The sequence below is a fragment of the Ambystoma mexicanum genome, chromosome 11, assembly GCF_040938575.1.
Source record: "Ambystoma mexicanum isolate Mex_15411 chromosome 11, UKY_AmexF1_1, whole genome shotgun sequence".
Taxonomy (NCBI): domain Eukaryota; kingdom Metazoa; phylum Chordata; class Amphibia; order Caudata; family Ambystomatidae; genus Ambystoma; species Ambystoma mexicanum.
The window spans coordinates 1,150,391,665-1,150,412,447 of NC_090934.1; positions in this window are offsets into that span (position 1 = coordinate 1,150,391,665).

The following is a 20,783-nucleotide window of genomic DNA, read 5'->3' on the forward strand; positions in this document are numbered from 1 at the left end:
GGAAGGGTATCAGGATTGGATTTGGAAGGAGTTGGATATCCCATCTCATGCTATAGGAAGGGTCTCAGGTTGGAATGGGAAGGAGTTGGATATCACATCTGATGTTATAGGAAGGGTCTCAGGATTGGAATGGGAAGGACTTGGATATCACATCTCATGCTATAGGAAGGCTCCCAGGTTTGGAAGGGGAAGGAGTTGGATATCACATATCATGTTAGAGGTAGGATATCAGGTTTGGTAAAGAGGCATTGAGATATCACATCTCGTGCTATAGGAAGGGTCTCACAATTGGAATGGGAAGGAGTTGGATATCACATCTCATGTTATAGGAAAGATCTCAGGTTTGGTATTAGAAGCATTGAGACATCACATCTCATGTTATAGGAAGGGTCTCAGGATTGGAATGGGAAGAAGTTGGATATCACATCTCATGCAATAGGAAGGTTCTCAGGTTTGGTATAAGCATTGAGATATCACATCTCATGCTATAAGAAGGGTCTCAGGATTGGAATGGGAAGGAGTTGTATATGACATCTCATGCCATAGGAAGGGTCTCAGGTTTGGTATAAGCATTGAGATATCACATCTCATGCTATAGGAAGGGTCTCAGGATTGGAATGGGAAGGACTTGGATATCACATCTCATGCTATAGGCAGGGTCTCAGGTTTGGAAAGGGAAGGAGTTGGATATCACATTTCATGTTAGAGGTAGGATCTCAGGTTTGGTATTAGAGGCATTGAGATATCACATCTCATGCTATCAGAAGGGTCTCAGGATTGGAATGGGAAGGAGTTGGATATCACATCTCATGCTAAAGGGAGGGTCTCAGGTTTGGAAGGGGAAGGATTAGGATATCACATCTCATGTTATAGGAAGGATCTCAGGTTTGGTATTAGAAGCATTGAGATATCACATCTCATGCTATCGGAAGTATCTCAGGTTTGGTATTAGAGGCATTGAGATATCACATCTCATGCTATCATAAGGGTCTCAGGATTGGAATGGGAAGGAGCTGGATATCACATCTCATGCTATAGGAAGGGTCTCAGGTTTGGAACGGGAAGGAGTTGGATATCACATCTCATGTTATAGGAAGAGTCTCAGGTTTGGAATAAAAATTGAGATATCACATCTCTGCAATCGGAAGTGTCTCAGGATTGGGATGGGAAGGAGTTGGATATCACATCTCATGCTATAGGAAGGGTCTCAGGTTTGGAACGGGAAGGAGTTGGATATCCCATCTCATGTTATAGGACGGGTCTCAGGTTTGGTATTAGAAGCATTGAGATATCACATCGCATGCTGTAGGAAGGGTCTCAGGATTGGAATGGGAAGGAGTTGGATATTACATTCTTGCTATAGGAAGGATCTCATGTTTGGAATGGGAAGGAGTTGGATATCACATATGCTATAGGAAGGGTCTCAGGTTTGGAACGGGAAGGAGTTGGATATCACATCTCATGCTATAGGAAGGGTCTCAGGTTTAGTATAAGCATTGAGATATCACATCTCTGCTATTGGAAGTGTCTCAGGATTGGAATGGGAAGGAGTTGGATATCCCATCTCATGTTATAGGACGGGTCTCTGGTTTGGTATAAGCATTGAGATATCACATCTCATGCTATAGGAAGGGTCTCAGGATTGGAATGGGAAGGATTTGGATATCACATCTCATGCTATAGGAAGGGTCTCAGGTTTGGTATACGCATGGAGATATCACTTCTCATGCTATAGGAAGGGTCTCAGGATTGGAATGGGAAGGAGTTGGATATCACATCTCATGCTATAGGAAGGGTCTCGGGTTTGGTATAAGCATGGAGATATCACTTCTCATGCTATAGGAAGGGTCTCAGGATTGGAATGGGAAGGAGTTGGATATCACATCTCATGTTATAGGAAGGATCTCAGGTTTGGTATTAGAAGCATTGAGACATCACATCTCATGCTATGGGAAGGGTCTCAGGATTAGAATGGGAAGGACTTGGATATCCCATCTCATGTTATAGGAAGGGTCTCAGGTTTGGTATTAGAAGCATTGAGATATCACATCTCATGCTATAGGAAGGGTCTCAGGATTGGAATGGGAAGGACTTGGATGTCAGATCTCATGCTATAGGGAGGGTCTCAAGTTTGATATTAGAAGCATTGAGATAACAAATCTCATGATATCGGAAGGGTGTCAGGATTGGAATGGGAAGGAGTTGGATATCACATCTCATGATAAAGGAAGGGTCTAAGGTTTGGAAGGGGAAGGAGTTTGATATCACATCTCATGCCATAGTATGGGTCTCAGGTTTGGTAGAAGCATTGGGATATCACATCTCATGCTATCGGAAGGGTATCAGGATTGGATTTGGAAGGAGTTGGATATCCCATCTCATGCTATAGGAAGGGTCTCAGGTTGGAATGGGAAGGAGTTGGATATCACATCTCATGTTATAGGAAGGGTCTCAGGATTGGAATGGGAAGGACTTGGATATCATATCTCATGCTATAGGAAGCCTCTCAGGTTTGGAAGGGGAAGGAGTTGGATATCACATTTCATGTTAGAGGAAGGATCTCAGGTTTGGTATTAGAGGCATTGAGATATCACATCTCATGCTATAGGAAGGTTCTCAGGATTGGAATGGGAAGGAGTTGGATATCACATCTCAAGCTATAGGAAGGGTCTCAGGTTTGGTATAAGCATTGAGATATCACATCTCATGCTATAGGAAGGGTCTCAGGATTGGAATGGGAAGGAGTTGGATATCACAGCTCATGTTATAGGAAAGATATCAGGTTTGGTATTAGAAGCATTGAGACATCACATCTCATGTTATAGGAAGGGTCTCAGGATTGGAATGGGAAGAAGTTGGATATCACATCTCATGCTATAGGAAGGGTCTCAGGTTTGGTATAAGCATTGAGATATCACATCTCATGCTATAGGAAGGGTCTCAGGATTGGAATGGGAAGGAGTTGTATATGACATCTCATGCCATAGGAAGGGTCTCAGGTTTGGTATAAGCATTGAGATATCACATCTCATGCTATAGGAAGTGTCTCAGGATTGGAATTGAAAGGAGTTGGATATCCCATCTCATGTTATAGGACGGGTCTCAGGTTTGTTATTAGAATCATTGAGATATCATATTGCATGCTGTAGGAAGGGTCTAAGGATTGGAATGGGAAGGACTTGGATATCACATCTCATGCTATAGGTAGGCTCTCAGGTTTGGAAAGGGAAGGAGTTGGATATCACATTTCATGTTAGAGGAAGGATCTCAGGTTTGGTATTAGAGGCATTGAGATATCACATCTCATGCTATAGGAAGGGTCTCAGGATTGGAATGGGAAGGAGTTGGATATCACATCTCATGCTATAGGAAGGATCTCAGGTTTGGTATTAGAAGCATTGAGACATCACATCTCATGCTATGGGAAGGGTCTCAGGATTGGAATGGGAAGGAGTTGGATATCACATCTCATGCTATAGGAAGGGTCTCAGGTTTGGTATAAGCATTAAGATATCACATCTCATACTATAGGAAGGGTCTCAGGATTGGAATGGGAAGGAGTTGTATGTGACATCTTATGCCATAGGAAGGGTCTCAGGTTTGGTATAAGCATTGAGATATCACATCTCTGCTATCGGAAGGGTCTCAGGATTGGAATGGGAAGGAGTTGGATATCCCATCTCATGTTATAGGAAGAGTCACAGGTTTGGTATTAGAAGCATTGAGATATCACATCTCATGCTATAGGAAGTGTCTCAGGATTGGAATGGGAAGGCGTTTGATATCACATCTCATGCCATGTATGGGTCTCAGGTTTTGTAGAAGCATTGGGATATCACATCTCATGCTATCGGAAGGGTATCAGGATTGGATTTGGAAGGAGTTGAATATCCCATCTCATGCTATAGGAAGGGTCTCAGGTTGGAATGGGAAGGAGTTGGATATCACATCTGATGTTATAGGAAGGGTCTCAGGATTGGAATGGGAAGGACTTGGATATCACATCTCATGCTATAGGAAGGCTCTCAGGTTTGGAAGGGGAAGGAGTTGGATATCACATTTCATGTTATAGGAAAGATCGCAGGTTTGGTATTAGAAGCATTGAGACATCACATCTCATGTTATAGGAAGGGTCTCAGGATTGGAATGGGAAGGACTTGGATATCACATCTCATGCTATAGGAAGGCTCTCAGGTTTGGAAGGGGAAGGAGTTGGATATCACATTTCATATTAGAGGTAGGATCTCAGGTTTGGTAAAAAGGCATTGAGATAACACATCTCATGCTATCGGAAGGGTCTCAGGATTGGAATGGGAAGGAGTTTGATATCACATCTCATGCTATAGGAAAGGTCTCAGGTTTGGAACTGGAAGGAGTTGGATATCCCATCTCATGTTATAGGACGGGTCTCAGGTTTGGTATTAGAAGCATTGAGATATCACATCGCATGCTGTAGGAAGGGTCTCAGGATTGGAATGGGAAGGAGTTGGATATTACATTCTTGCTATAGGAAGGGTCTCATGTTTGGAATGGGAAGGAGTTGGATATCACATATGCTAAAGGAAGGTTCTCAGGTTTGGAACGGGAAAGAATTGGATATCACATCTCATGCTATAGGAAGGGTCTCAGGTTTGGTATAAGCATTGAGATATCACATCTCTGCTATCGGAAGTGTCTCAGGATTGGAATGGGAAGGAGTTGGATATCCCATCTCATGTTATAGGACGGGTCTCAGGTTTGTTATTAGAATCATTGAGATATCATATTGCATGCTGTAGGAAGGGTCTAAGGATTGGAATGGGAAGGACTTGGATATCACATCTCATGCTATAGGTAGGCTCTCAGGTTTGGAAAGGGAAGGAGTCGGATATCACATTTCATGTTAGAGGAAGGATCTCAGGTTTGGTATTAGAGGCATTGAGATATCACATCTCATGCTATAGGAAGTGTCTCAGGATTGGAATGGGAAGGAGTTGGATATCACATCTCATGCTATAGGAAGGGATTCAGGTTTGGTATAAGCATTGAGATGTCACATCTCATGCTATAGGAAGGGTCTCAGGATTGGAATGGGAAGGAGTTGGATATCACATCTCATGCTATAGGAAGGGTCTCAGGTTTGGTATAAGCATTGAGATATCACATCTCATGCTATAGGAAGGGTCTCAGGATTGGAATGGGAAGGAGTTGTATATGACATCTCATGCCATAGGAAGGGTCTCGGGTTTGGTATAAGCATTGAGATATCACATCTCTGCTATCGGAAGGGTCTCAGGATTGGAATGGGAAGGAGTTTGATATCACATCTCATACCATGTATGGGTCTCAGGTTTTGTAGAAGCATTGGGATATCACATCTCATGCTATCGGAAGGGTATCAGGATTGGATTTGGAAGGAGTTGGATATCCCATCTCATGCTATAGGAAGGGTCTCAGGTTGGAATGGGAAGGAGTTGGATATCACATCTGATGTTATAGGAAGGGTCTCAGTATTGGAATGGGAAGGACTTGGATATCACATCTCATGCTATAGGAAGGCTCCCAGGTTTGGAAGGGGAAGGAGTTGGATATCACATTTCATGTTAGAGGTAGGATATCAGGTTTGGTAAAGAGGCATTGAGATATCACATCTTGTGCTATAGGAAGGGTCTCACAATTGGAATGGGAAGGAGTTGGATATCACATCTCATGTTATAGGAAAGATCTCAGGTTTGGTATTAGAAGCATTGAGACATCACATCTCATGTTATAGGAAGGGTCTCAGGATTGGAATGGGAAGAAGTTGGATATCACATCTCATGCAATAGGAAGGTTCTCAGGTTTGGTATAAGCATTGAGATATCACATCTCATGCTATAGGAAGGGTCTCAGGATTGGAATGGGAAGGAGTTGTATATGACATCTCATGCCATAGGAAGGGTCTCAGGTTTGGTATAAGCATTGAGATATCACATCTCATGCTATAGGAAGGGTCTCAGGATTGGAATGGGAAGGACTTGGATATCACATCTCATGCTATAGGCAGGGTCTCAGGTTTGGAAAGGGAAGGAGTTGGATATCACATTTCATGTTAGAGGTAGGATCTCAGGTTTGGTATTAGAGGCATTGAGATATCACATCTCATGCTATCAGAAGGGTCTCAGGATTGGAATGGGAAGGAGTTGGATATCACATCTCATGCTAAAGGGAGGGTCTCAGGTTTGGAAGGGGAAGGATTAGGATATCACATCTCATGTTATAGGAAGGATCTCAGGTTTGGTATTAGAAGCATTGAGATATCACATCTCATGCTATCGGAAGTATCTCAGGTTTGGTATTAGAGGCATTGAGATATCACATCTCATGCTATCATAAGGGTCTCAGGATTGGAATGGGAAGGAGCTGGATATCACATCTCATGCTATAGGAAGGGTCTCAGGTTTGGAACGGGAAGGAGTTGGATATCACATCTCATGTTATAGGAAGAGTCTCAGGTTTGGAATAAACATTGAGATATCACATCTCTGCAATCGGAAGTGTCTCAGGATTGGGATGGGAAGGAGTTGGATATCACATCTCATGCTATAGGAAGGGTCTCAGGTTTGGAACGGAAAGGAGTTGGATATCCCATCTCATGTTATAGGACGGGTCTCAGGTTTGGTATTAGAAGCATTGAGATATCACATTGCATGCTGTAGGAAGGGTCTCAGGATTGGAATGGGAAGGAGTTGGATATTACATTCTTGCTATAGGAAGGGTCTCATGTTTGGAATGGGAAGGAGTTGGATATCACATATGCTATAGGAAGGGTCTCAGGTTTGGAACGGGAAGGAGTTGGATATCACATCTCATGCTATAGGAAGGGTCTCAGGTTTAGTATAAGCATTGAGATATCACATCTCTGCTATTGGAAGTGTCTCAGGATTGGAATGGGAAGGAGTTGGATATCCCATCTCATGTTATAGGATGGGTCTCAGGTTTGTTATTAGAATCATTGAGATATCATATTGCATGCTATGGGAAGGGTCTCAGGATTGGAATGGGAAGGAGTTGGATATCACATTTCATGTTAGAGGAAGGATCTCAGGTTTGGTGTTAGAGGCATTGAGATATCACATCTCATGCTATAGGAAGGGTCTCAGGATTGGAATGGGAAGGTGTTGGATATCACATCTCATGCTATAGGAAGGGTCTCAGGTTTGGTATAAGCATTGAGATATCACATCTCATGCTATAGGAAGGGTCTCAGGATTGGAATGGGAAGGAGTTGGATATCACATCTGATATTATAGGAAGGATCTCAGGTTTGGTATTAGAAGCATTGAGACATCACATCTCATGCTATGGGAAGGTCCTCAGGATTGGAATGGGAAGGAGTTGGATATCACATCTCATGCTATAGGAAGGGTCTCAGGTTTGGTATAAGCATTGAGATATCACATCTCATGCTATAGGAAGGGTCTCAGGATTGGAATGGGAAGGAGTTGTAGATGACATCTCATGCCATAGGAAGTGTCTCAGGTTTGGTATAAGCATTGAGATATCACATCTCTGCTATCGGAAGGGTCTCAGGATTGGAATGGGAAGGAGTTGGATATCCCATCTCATGTTATAAGAAGAGTCTCAGGTTTGGTATTAAAAGCATTGAGATATCACATCTCATGCTATAGGAAGTGTCTCAGGATTGGAATGGGAAGGAGTTTGATATCACATCTCATGCTATAGGAAAGGTCTCAGGTTTGGAACTGGAAGGAGTTGGATATCCCATCTCATGTTATAGGACGGGTCTCAGGTTTGGTATTAGAAGCATTGAGATATCACATCGCATGCTGTAGGAAGGGTCTCAGGATTGGAATGGGAAGGAGTTGGATATTACATTCTTGCTATAGGAAGGGTCTCATGTTTGGAATGGGAAGGAGTTGGATATCACATATGCTATAGGAAGGGTCTCAGGTTTGGAACGGGAAAGAATTGGATATCACATCTCATGCTATAGGAAGGGTCTCAGGTTTGGTATAAGCATTGAGATATCACATCTCTGCTATCGGAAGTGTCTCAGGATTGGAATGGGAAGGAGTTGGATATCCCATCTCATGTTATAGGACGGGTCTCAGGTTTGTTATTAGAATCATTGAGATATCATATTGCATGCTGTAGGAAGGGTCTAAGGATTGGAATGGGAAGGACTTGGATATCACATCTCATGCTATAGGTAGGCTCTCAGGTTTGGAAAGGGAAGGAGTCGGATATCACATTTCATGTTAGAGGAAGGATCTCAGGTTTGGTATTAGAGGCATTGAGATATCACATCTCATGCTATAGGAAGTGTCTCAGGAGTGGAATGGGAAGGAGTTGGATATCACATCTCATGCTATAGGAAGGGATTCAGGTTTGGTATAAGCATTGAGATATCACATCTCATGCTATAGGAAGGGTCTCAGGATTGGAATGGGAAGGAGTTTGATATCACATCTCATGCTATAGGAAGGGTCTCAGGTTTGGTATAAGCATTGAGATATCACATCTCATGCTATAGGAAGGGTCTCAGGATTGGAATTGGAAGGAGTTGTATATGACATCTCATGCCATAGGAAGGGTCTCGGGTTTGGTATAAGCATTGAGATATCACATCTCTGCTATCGGAAGGGTCTCAGGATTGGAATGGGAAGGAGTTTGATATCACATCTCATGCCATGTATGGGTCTCAGGTTTTGTAGAAGCATTGGGATATCACATCTCATGCTATCGGAAGGGTATCAGGATTGGATTTGGAAGGAGTTGGATATACCATCTCATGCTATAGGAAGGGTCTCAGGTTGGAATGGGAAGGAGTTGGATATCACATCTGATGTTATAGGAAGGGTCTCAGGATTGGAATGGGAAGGACTTGGATATCACATCTCATGCTATAGGAAGGCCCCCAGGTTTGGAAGGGGAAGGAGTTGGATATCACATATCATGTTAGAGGTAGGATATCAGGTTTGGTAAAGAGGCATTGAGATATCACATCTCGTGCTATAGGAAGGGTCTCACAATTGGAATGGGAAGGAGTTGGATATCACATCTCATGTTATAGGAAAGATCTCAGGTTTGGTATTAGAAGCATTGAGACATCACATCTCATGTTATAGGAAGGGTCTCAGGATTGGAATGGGAAGAAGTTGGATATCACATCTCATGCAATAGGAAGGTTCTCAGGTTTGGTATAAGCATTGAGATATCACATCTCATGCTATAGGAAGGGGCTCAGGATTGGAATGGGAAGGAGTTGTATATGACATCTCATGCCATAGGAAGGGTCTCAGGTTTGGTATAAGCATTGAGATATCACATCTCATGCTATAGGAAGGGTCTCAGGATTGGAATGGGAAGGACTTGGATATCACATCTCATGCTATAGGCAGGGTCTCAGGTTTGGAAAGGGAAGGAGTTGGATATCACATTTCATGTTAGAGGTAGGATCTCAGGTTTGGTATTAGAGGCATTGAGATATCACATCTCATGCTATCAGAAGGGTCTCAGGATTGGAATGGGAAGGAGTTGGATATCACATCTCATGCTAAAGGGAGGGTCTCAGGTTTGGAAGGGGAAGGATTAGGATATCACATCTCATGTTATAGGAAGGATCTCAGGTTTGGTATTAGAAGCATTGAGATATCACATCTCATGCTATCGGAAGTATCTCAGGTTTGGTATTAGAGGCATTGAGATATCACATCTCATGCTATCATAAGGGTCTCAGGATTGGAATGGGAAGGAGCTGGATATCACATCTCATGCTATAGGAAGGGTCTCAGGTTTGGAACGGGAAGGAGTTGGATATCACATCTCATGTTATAGGAAGAGTCTCAGGTTTGGTATAAACATTGAGATATCACATCTCTGCAATCGGAAGTGTCTCGGGATTGGGATGGGAAGGAGTTGGATATCACATCTCATGCTATAGGAAGGGTCTCAGGTTTGGAACGGGAAGGAGTTGGATATCCCATCTCATGTTATAGGACGGGTCTCAGGTTTGGTATTAGAAGCATTGAGATATCACATCGCATGCTGTAGGAAGGGTCTCAGGATTGGAATGGGAAGGAGTTGGATATTACATTCTTGCTATAGGAAGGGTCTCATGTTTGGAATGGGAAGGAGTTGGATATCACATATGCTATAGGAAGGGTCTCAGGTTTGGAACGGGAAGGAGTTGGATATCACATCTCATGCTATAGGAAGGATCTCAGGTTTAGTTTAAGCATTGAGATATCACATCTCTGCTATTGGAAGTGTCTCAGGATTGGAATGGGAAGGAGTTGGATATCCCATCTCATGTTATAGGACGGGTCTCAGGTTTGTTATTAGAATCATTGAGATATCATATTGCATGCTATGGGAAGGGTCTCAGGATTGGAATGGGAAGGAGTTGGATATCACATTTCATGTTAGAGGAAGGATCTCAGGTTTGGTGTTAGAGGCATTGAGATATCACATCTCATGCTATAGGAAGGGTCTCAGGATTGGAATGGGAAGGAGTTGGATATCACATCTCATGCTATAGGAAGGGTCTCAGGTTTGGTATAAGCATTGAGATATCACATCTCATGCTATAGGAAGGGTCTCAGGACTGGAATGGGAAGGAGTTGGATATCACATCTGATGTTATAGGAAGGATCTCAGGTTTGGTATTAGAAGCATTGAGACATCACATCTCATGCTATGGGAAGGGCCTCAGGATTGGAATGGGAAGGAGTTGGATATCACATCTCATGCTATAGGAAGGGTCTCAGGTTTGGTATAAGCATTGAGATATCACATCTCATGCTATAGGAAGGGTCTCAGGATTGGAATGGGAAGGAGTTGTATATGACATCTCATGCCATAGGAAGGGTCTCAGGTTTGGTATAAGCATTGAGATATCACATCTCTGCTATCGGAAGGGTCTCAGGATTGGAATGGGAAGGCTTTGGATATCCCATCTCATGTTATAGGAAGAGTCTCAGGTTTGGTATTAGAAGCATTGAGATATCACATCTCATGCTATAGGAAGTGTCTCAGGATTGGAATGGGAAGGAGTTTGATATCACATCTCATGCCATGAATGGGTCTCAGGTTTTGTAGAAGCATTGGGATATCACATCTCATGCTATCGGAAGGGTATCAGGATTGGATTTGGAAGGAGTTGGATATCCCATCTCATGCTATAGGAAGGGTCTCAGGTTGGAATGGGAAGGAGTTGGATATCATATCTGATGTTATAGGAAGGGTCTCAGGATTGGAATGGGAAGGACTTGGATATCACATCTCATGCTATAGGAAGGCTCTCAGGTTTTGAAGGGGAAGGAGTTGGATATCACATTTCATGTTAGAGGTAGGATCTCAGGTTTGGTATTAGAGGCATTGAGATATCACATCTCATGCTAAAGGGAGGGTCTCAGGTTTGGAAGGGGAAGGATTTGGATATCACATCTCATGTTATAGGAAGGATCTCAGGTTTGGTATTAGAAGCATTGAGATATCACATCTCATGCTATCGGAAGGATCTCAGGTTTGGTATTAGAGGCATTGAGATATAACATCTCATGCTATTAGAAGGGTCTCAGGATTGGAATGGGAAGGAGTCGGATATCACATCTCATGCTAAAGGGAGGGTCTCAGGTTTGGAAGTGGAAGGATTTGGATATCACATCTCATGTTATAGGAAGGATCTCAGGTTTGGTATTAGAAGCATTGAGATATCACATCTCATGCTATAGGAAGGGTCTCAAGATTGGAATGGGAAGGAGTTTGATATCACATCTCATGCCATAGTATGGGTCTCAGGTTTGGTAGAAGCATTGGGATATCACATCTCATGCTATCGGAAGGGTATCAGGATTGGATTTGGAAGGAGTTGGATATACCATCTCATGCTATAGTAAGGGTCTCAGGTTAGAATGGGTAGGAGTTGGATATCACATCTCATGTTATAGGAAGGGTCTCAGGATTGGAATGGGAAGGACTTGGATATCATATCTCATGCTATGGGAAGGCTCTCAGGTTTGATAGGGGAAGGAGTTGGATATCACATTTCATGTTAGAGGAAGGATCTCAGGTTTGGTATTAGAGGCATTGAGATATCACATCTCATGCTATAGGAAGGGTCTCAGGATTGGAATGGGAAGGAGTTGGATATCACATCTCAAGCTATAGGAAGGGTCTCAGGTTTGGTATAAGCATTGCGATATCACATCTCAAGCTATAGGAAGGGTCTCAGGATTGGAATGGGAAGGAGTTGGATATCACATCTCATGTTATAGGAAAGATCTCAGGTTTGGTATTAGAAGCATTGAGACATTACATCTCATGTTATAGGAAGGGTCTCAGGATTGGAATGGGAAGAAGTTGGATGTCACATCTCATGCTATAGGAAGGGTCTCAGGTTTGGTATAAGCATTGAGATATCACATCTCATGCTATAGGAAGGGTTTTAGGATTGGAATGGGAAGGAGTCGGATATCACATCTCATGCTAAAGGGAGGGTCTCAGGTTTGGAAGTGGAAGTATTTGGATATCACATCTCATGTTATAGGAAGGATCTCAGGCTTGGTATTAGAAGCATTGAGATATCACATCTCATGCTATAGGAAGGGTCTCAGGATTGGAATGGGAAGGAGTTGGATATCACATCTCAAGCTATAGGAAGGGTCTCAGGATTGGAATGGGAAGGAGTTGGATATCACATCTCATGCTATAGGAAGGGTCTCAGGTTTGGTATTAGCATTGAGATATCCCATCTCATGCTATAGGAAGGGTCTCAGGTTTGGAATCGGAAGGAGTTGTATATGACATCTCATGCCATAGGAAGGGTCTCAGGTTTGGTATAAGCATTGAGATATCACATCTCTGCTATCGGAAGGGTCTCAGGATTGGAATGGGAAGGAGTTGGATATCCCATCTCGTTATAGGAAGGGTCTCAGGTTTGGTATTAGAAGCATTGAGATATCACATCTCATGGTATAGGACGGGTCTCAGAATTGGAATGGGAAGGAGTTGGATATCACATCTCAAGCTATAGGAAGGGTCTCAGGATTGGAATGGTAAGGAGTTTGTTATCACATCTCATGCCATGTATGGGCCTCAGGTTTTGTAGAAGCATTGGGATATCACATCTCATGCTATCGGAAGGGTATCATGATTGGATTTGGAAGGAGTTGGATATCCCATCTCATGCTATAGGAAGGGTCTCAGTTTGGAATGGGAAGGAGTTGGATATCACATCTCATGTTATAGGAAGGGTCTCAGGATTGGAATGGGAAGGACTTGGATATCACATCTCATGCTATAGGAAGGCTCTCAGGTTTGGAAGGGGAAGGAGTTGGATATCACATTTCATGTTAGAGGTAGGATCTCAGGTTTGGTATTAGAGGCATTGAGATATCACATCTCATGCTATCAGAAGGATCTCAGGATCGGAATGGGAAGGAGTTGGATATCACATCTCATGCTAAAGGGAGGGTCTCAGGTTTGGAAGGGGAAGGATTTGGATATCACATCTCATGTTATAGGAAGGATCTCAGGTTTGGTATTAGAAGCATTGAGATATCACATCTCATGCTATCGGAAGGATCTCAGGTTTGGTATTAGAGGCATTGAGATATCACATCTCATGCTATAAGAAGGGTCTCAGGATTGGAATGGGAAGGAGTCGGATATCACATCTCATGCTAAAGGGAGGGTCTCAGGTTTGGAAGTGGAAGGATTTGGATATCACATCTCATGTTATAGGAAGGATCTCAGGTTTGGTATTAGAAGCATTGAGATATCACATCTCATGCTATAGGAAGGGTCTCAGGATTGGAATGGGAAGGAGTTGGATATCACATCTCAAGCTATAGGAAGGGTCTCAGGATTGGAATGGGAAGGAGTTGGATATCACATCTCAAGCTATAGGAAGGGTCTCAGGATTGGAATGGGAAGGAGTTGGATATCACATCTCATGCTATAGGAAGGGTCTCAGGTTTGGTATAAGCATTGAGATATCCCATCTCATGCTATAGGAAGGGTCTCAGGTTTGGAAGGGGAAGGATTTCGGTATCACATCTCATGTTATAGGACCGGTCTCAGGTTTGGTATTAGAAGCATTGAGATATCAAGTCTCATGGTATAGGAAGGGTCTCAGGATTGGAATGGGAAGGAGTTGGATATCACATCTCATGCTATAGGAAGGGTCTCAGGTTTGGTATAAGCATTGAGATATCACATCTCATGCTATAGGAAGGGTCTCAGGTTTGGAAGGGGAAGGATTTGGATATCATATCTCATGTTATAGGACGGGTCCCAGGTTTGGTATTAGAAGCTTTGAGATATCACATCTCATGCTATAGGAAGGGTCTCAGGATTGGAATGGTAAGAAGTTGGATATCACATCTCATGCTAAAGGAAGGGACTCAGGTTTGATAGAAGCATTGAGATATCACATCTCATGCTATAGGAAGGGTCTCAGGATTGGAATGGGAAGGAGTTGGATATCACATCTCATGCCATAGGAAGGGTGTCAGGTTTGGTATAAGCATTGAGATATCACATCTCTGCTATCGGAAGGGTCTCAGGATAGGAATGGGAAGGACTTAGATATCACATCTCATGCTATAGGGAGGGTCTCAGTTTTGATATTAGAAGCATTGAGATATCACATTTCATGCTATCGGAAGGGTCTCAGGATTGGAATGGGAAGGAGTTGGATATCACATCTCAAGCTATCTCAGGATTGGAATGGGAAGGAGTTTGATATCACATCACAAGCTATAAGAAGGGTCTCAGGTTTGGAAGGGGAAGGATTTGGATCTCACATCTCATGTTTTAGGACGGGTCTCAGTTTTGGTATTAGAAGCATTGAGATATCACATCTCATGGTATAGGAAGGGTCTCAGGATTGGAATGGGAAGGAGTTGGATATCACATCTCAAGCTATCACCAGATTGGAATGGGAAGGAGTTTGATAGCACATCTCAAGCTATAGGAAGGGTCTCAGGTTTGGAAAGGGAAGGATTTGGATTTCACATCTCATGTTATAGGATGGTTCTCATGTTTGGTTTTAGAAGCACTGAGATATCACATCTCATGCTATCTGAAGGGTCTCAGGTTTGGAAAGGGAAGGATTTGGATTTCACATATTTTATTGGATGGTTCTCAGGTTTGGTTTTAGAAGCATTAAGATATCACATCTCATGCTATAGGAAGGGTCTCAGGTTTGGAATGGGAAGGAGTTGGATACACATCTCATGTTATAGGAAGGATCTCAGGTTTGGTATTAGAAGCATTGTGATATCACATATCATGCTATAGGAAGGGTCTCAGGATTGGAATGGGAAGGAGTTGGATATCACATCTCATGCTAAAGGAAAGATCTCAGGTTTGGAAGGGGAAGGATTTGGATCTCACATCTCATGTTTTAGGACGGGTGTCAGGTTTGGTATTAAAAGTATTGAGATATCACATCTCATGGTATAGGAAGGGTCTGAGGATTGGAATGGGAAGGAGTTGGATATCACATCTCAAGCTATCTCAGGATTGGAATGGGAAGGAGTTTGATATCACATCTCATGCTATCGGAAGGGTCTCAGGTTTGGAATGGGAAGGAGTTGGATATCACATCTCATGTTATAGGAAGGATCTCAGGTTTGGTATTAGAAGCATTGAGATATCACATCTCATGCTATAGGAAGGGTCTCAAGATTGGAATCGGAAGGAGTTGTATACCACATCTCATGCTATAGGAAGGGTCTCAGGTTTGGTATAAGCATTGAGATATCCCATCTCATGGTATAGGAAGGGTCTCAGCATTGGAATCGGAAGGAGTTGTATTTGACATCTCATGCCATAGGAAGGGTCTCAGGTTTGGTATAAGCATTGAGATATCACATCTCTGCTATCGGAAGGGTCTCAGGATTGGAATGGGAAGGAGTTGGATATCACATCTCATGCTAAAGGGAGGGTCTCAGGTTTGGAAGGGGAAGGATTTGGATATCACATCTCATGTTATAGGAAGGATCTCAGGTTTGGTATTAGAAGCATTGAGATATCACATCTCATGCTATCGGAAGGATCTCAGGTTTCGTATTAGAGGCATTGAGATATCACATCTCATGCTATCAGAAGGGTCTCAGGATTGGAATGGAAAAGAGTCGGATATCACATCTCATGCTATAGGAAGGGTCTCAGGTTTGGTATAAGCATTGAGATATCACATCTCATGCTATAGGAAGGGTCTCAGGATTGGAATGGGAAGGAGTTGTATATGACATCTCATGCCATAGGAAGGGTCTCAGGTTTGGTATAAGCATTGAGATATCACATCTCTGCTATCGGAAGGGTCTCAGGATTGGAATGGGAAGGCTTTGGATATCCCATCTCATGTTATAGGAAGAGTCTCAGGTTTGGTATTAGAAGCATTGAGATATCACATCTCATGCTATAGGAAGTGTCTCAGGATTGGAATGGGAAGGAGTTTGATATCACATCTCATGCCATGAATGGGTCTCAGGTTTTGTAGAAGCATTGGGATATCACATCTCATGCTATCGGAAGGGTATCAGGATTGGATTTGGAAGGAGTTGGATATCCCATCTCATGCTATAGGAAGGGTCTCAGGTTGGAATGGGAAGGAGTTGGATATCATATCTGATGTTATAGGAAGGGTCTCAGGATTGGAATGGGAAGGACTTGGATATCACATCTCATGCTATAGGAAGGCTCTCAGGTTTTGAAGGGGAAGGAGTTGGATATCACATTTCATGTTAGAGGTAGGATCTCAGGTTTGGTATTAGAGGCATTGAGATATCACATCTCATGCTAAAGGGAGGGTCTCAGGTTTGGAAGGGGAAGGATTTGGATATCACATCTCATGTTATAGGAAGGATCTCAGGTTTGGTATTAGAAGCATTGAGATATCACATCTCATGCTATCGGAAGGATCTCAGGTTTGGTATTAGAGGCATTGAGATATAACATCTCATGCTATTAGAAGGGTCTCAGGATTGGAATGGGAAGGAGTCGGATATCACATCTCATGCTAAAGGGAGGGTCTCAGGTTTGGAAGTGGAAGGATTTGGATATCACATCTCATGTTATAGGAAGGATCTCAGGTTTGGTATTAGAAGCATTGAGATATCACATCTCATGCTATAGGAAGGGTCTCAAGATTGGAATGGGAAGGAGTTTGATATCACATCTCATGCCATAGTATGGGTCTCAGGTTTGGTAGAAGCATTGGGATATCACATCTCATGCTATCGGAAGGGTATCAGGATTGGATTTGGAAGGAGTTGGATATACCATCTCATGCTATAGTAAGGGTCTCAGGTTAGAATGGGTAGGAGTTGGATATCACATCTCATGTTATAGGAAGGGTCTCAGGATTGGAATGGGAAGGACTTGGATATCATATCTCATGCTATGGGAAGGCTCTCAGGTTTGATAGGGGAAGGAGTTGGATATCACATTTCATGTTAGAGGAAGGATCTCAGGTTTGGTATTAGAGGCATTGAGATATCACATCTCATGCTATAGGAAGGGTCTCAGGATTGGAATGGGAAGGAGTTGGATATCACATCTCAAGCTATAGGAAGGGTCTCAGGTTTGGTATAAGCATTGCGATATCACATCTCAAGCTATAGGAAGGGTCTCAGGATTGGAATGGGAAGGAGTTGGATATCACATCTCATATTATAGGAAAGATCTCAGGTTTGGTATTAGAAGCATTGAGACATTACATCTCATGTTATAGGAAGGGTCTCAGGATTGGAATGGGAAGAAGTTGGATGTCACATCTCATGCTATAGGAAGGGTCTCAGGTTTGGTATAAGCATTGAGATATCACATCTCATGCTATAGGAAGGGTTTTAGGATTGGAATGGGAAGGAGTCGGATATCACATCTCATGCTAAAGGGAGGGTCTCAGGTTTGGAAGTGGAAGTATTTGGATATCACATCTCATGTTATAGGAAGGATCTCAGGCTTGGTATTAGAAGCATTGAGATATCACATCTCATGCTATAGGAAGGGTCTCAGGATTGGAATGGGAAGGAGTTGGATATCACATCTCAAGCTATAGGAAGGGTCTCAGGATTGGAATGGGAAGGAGTTGGATATCACATCTCATGCTATAGGAAGGGTCTCAGGTTTGGTATTAGCATTGAGATATCCCATCTCATGCTATAGGAAGGGTCTCAGGTTTGGAATCGGAAGGAGTTGTATATGACATCTCATGCCTTAGGAAGGGTCTCAGGTTTGGTATAAGCATTGAGATATCACATCTCTGCTATCGGAAGGGTCTCAGGATTGGAATGGGAAGGAGTTGGATATCCCATCTCGTTATAGGAAGGGTCTCAGGTTTGGTATTAGAAGCATTGAGATATCACATCTCATGGTATAGGACGGGTCTCAGAATTGGAATGGGAAGGAGTTGGATATCACATCTCAAGCTATAGGAAGGGTCTCAGGATTGGAATGGTAAGGAGTTTGTTATCACATCTCATGCCATGTATGGGCCTCAGGTTTTGTAGAAGCATTGGGATATCACATCTCATGCTATCGGAAGGGTATCATGATTGGATTTGGAAGGAGTTGGATATCCCATCTCATGCTATAGGAAGGGTCTCAGTTTGGAATGGGAAGGAGTTGGATATCACATCTCATGTTATAGGAAGGGTCTCAGGATTGGAATGGGAAGGACTTGGATATCACATCTCATGCTATAGGAAGGCTCTCAGGTTTGGAAGGGGAAGGAGTTGGATATCACATTTCATGTTAGAGGTAGGATCTCAGGTTTGGTATTAGAGGCATTGAGATATCACATCTCATGCTATCAGAAGGATCTCAGGATCGGAATGGGAAGGAGTTGGATATCACATCTCATGCTAAAGGGAGGGTCTCAGGTTTGGAAGGGGAAGGATTTGGATATCACATCTCATGTTATAGGAAGGATCTCAGGTTTGGTATTAGAAGCATTGAGATATCACATCTCATGCTATCGGAAGGATCTCAGGTTTGGTATTAGAGGCATTGAGATATCACATCTCATGCTATAAGAAGGGTCTCAGGATTGGAATGGGAAGGAGTCGGATATCACATCTCATGCTAAAGGGAGGGTCTCAGGTTTGGAAGTGGAAGGATTTGGATATCACATCTCATGTTATAGGAAGGATCTCAGGTTTGGTATTAGAAGCATTGAGATATCACATCTCATGCTATAGGAAGGGTCTCAGGATTGGAATGGGAAGGAGTTGGATATCACATCTCAAGCTATAGGAAGGGTCTCAGGATTGGAATGGGAAGGAGTTGGATATCACATCTCAAGCTATAGGAAGGGTCTCAGGATTGGAATGGGAAGGAGTTGGATATCACATCTCATGCTATAGGAAGGGTCTCAGGTTTGGTATAAGCATTGAGATATCCCATCTCATGCTATAGGAAGGGTCTCAGGTTTGGAAGGGGAAGGATTTCGGTATCACATCTCATGTTATAGGACCGGTCTCAGGTTTGGTATTAGAAGCATTGAGATATCAAGTCTCATGGTATAGGAAGGGTCTCAGGATTGGAATGGGAAGGAGTTGGATATCACATCTCATGCTATAGGAAGGGTCTCAGGTTTGGTATAAGCATTGAGATATCACATCTCATGCTATAGGAAGGGTCTCAGGTTTGGAAGGGGAAGGATTTGGATATCATATCTCATGTTATAGGACGGGTCCCAGGTTTGGTATTAGAAGCTTTGAGATATCACATCTCATGCTATAGGAAGGGTCTCAGGATTGGAATGGTAAGAAGTTGGATATCACATCTCATGCTAAAGGAAGGGACTCAGGTTTGATAGAAGCATTGAGATATCACATCTCATGCTATAGGAAGGGTCTCAGGATTGGAATGGGAAGGAGTTGGATATCACATCTCATGCCATAGGAAGGGTCTCAGGTTTGGTATAAGCATTGAGATATCACATCTCTGCTATCGGAAGGGTCTCAGGATAGGAATGGGAAGGACTTAGATATCACATCTCATGCTATAGGGAGGGTCTCAGTTTTGATATTAGAAGCATTGAGATATCACATTTCATGCTATCGGAAGGGTCTCAGGATTGGAATGGGAAGGATTTGGATATCACATCTCAAGCTATCTCAGGATTGGAATGGGAAGGAGTTTGATATCACATCACAAGCTATAAGAAGGGTCTCAGGTTTGGAAGGGGAAGGATTTGGATCTCACATCTCATGTTTTAGGACGGGTCTCAGTTTTGGTATTAGAAGCATTGAGATATCACATCTCATGGTATAGGAAGGGTCTCAGGATTGGAATGGGAAGGAGTTGGATATCACATCTCAAGCTATCACAGGATTGGAATGGGAAGGAGTTTGATAGCACATCTCAAGCTATAGGAAGGGTCTCAGGTTTGGAAAGGGAAGGATTTGGATTTCACATCTCATGTTATAGGATGGTTCTCATGTTTGGTTTTAGAAGCACTGAGATATCACATCTCATGCTATCTGAAGGGTCTCAGGTTTGGAAAGGGAAGGATTTGGATTTCACATATTTTATTGGATGGTTCTCAGGTTTGGTTTTAGAAGCATTAAGATATCACATCTCATGCTATAGGAAGGGTCTCAGGTTTGGAATGGGAAGGAGTTGGATACACATCTCATGTTATAGGAAGGATCTCAGGTTTGGTATTAGAAGCATTGTGATATCACATATCATGCTATAGGAAGGGTCTCAGGATTGGAATGGGAAGGAGTTGGACATCACATCTCATGCTAAAGGAAAGATCTCAGGTTTGGAAGGGGAAG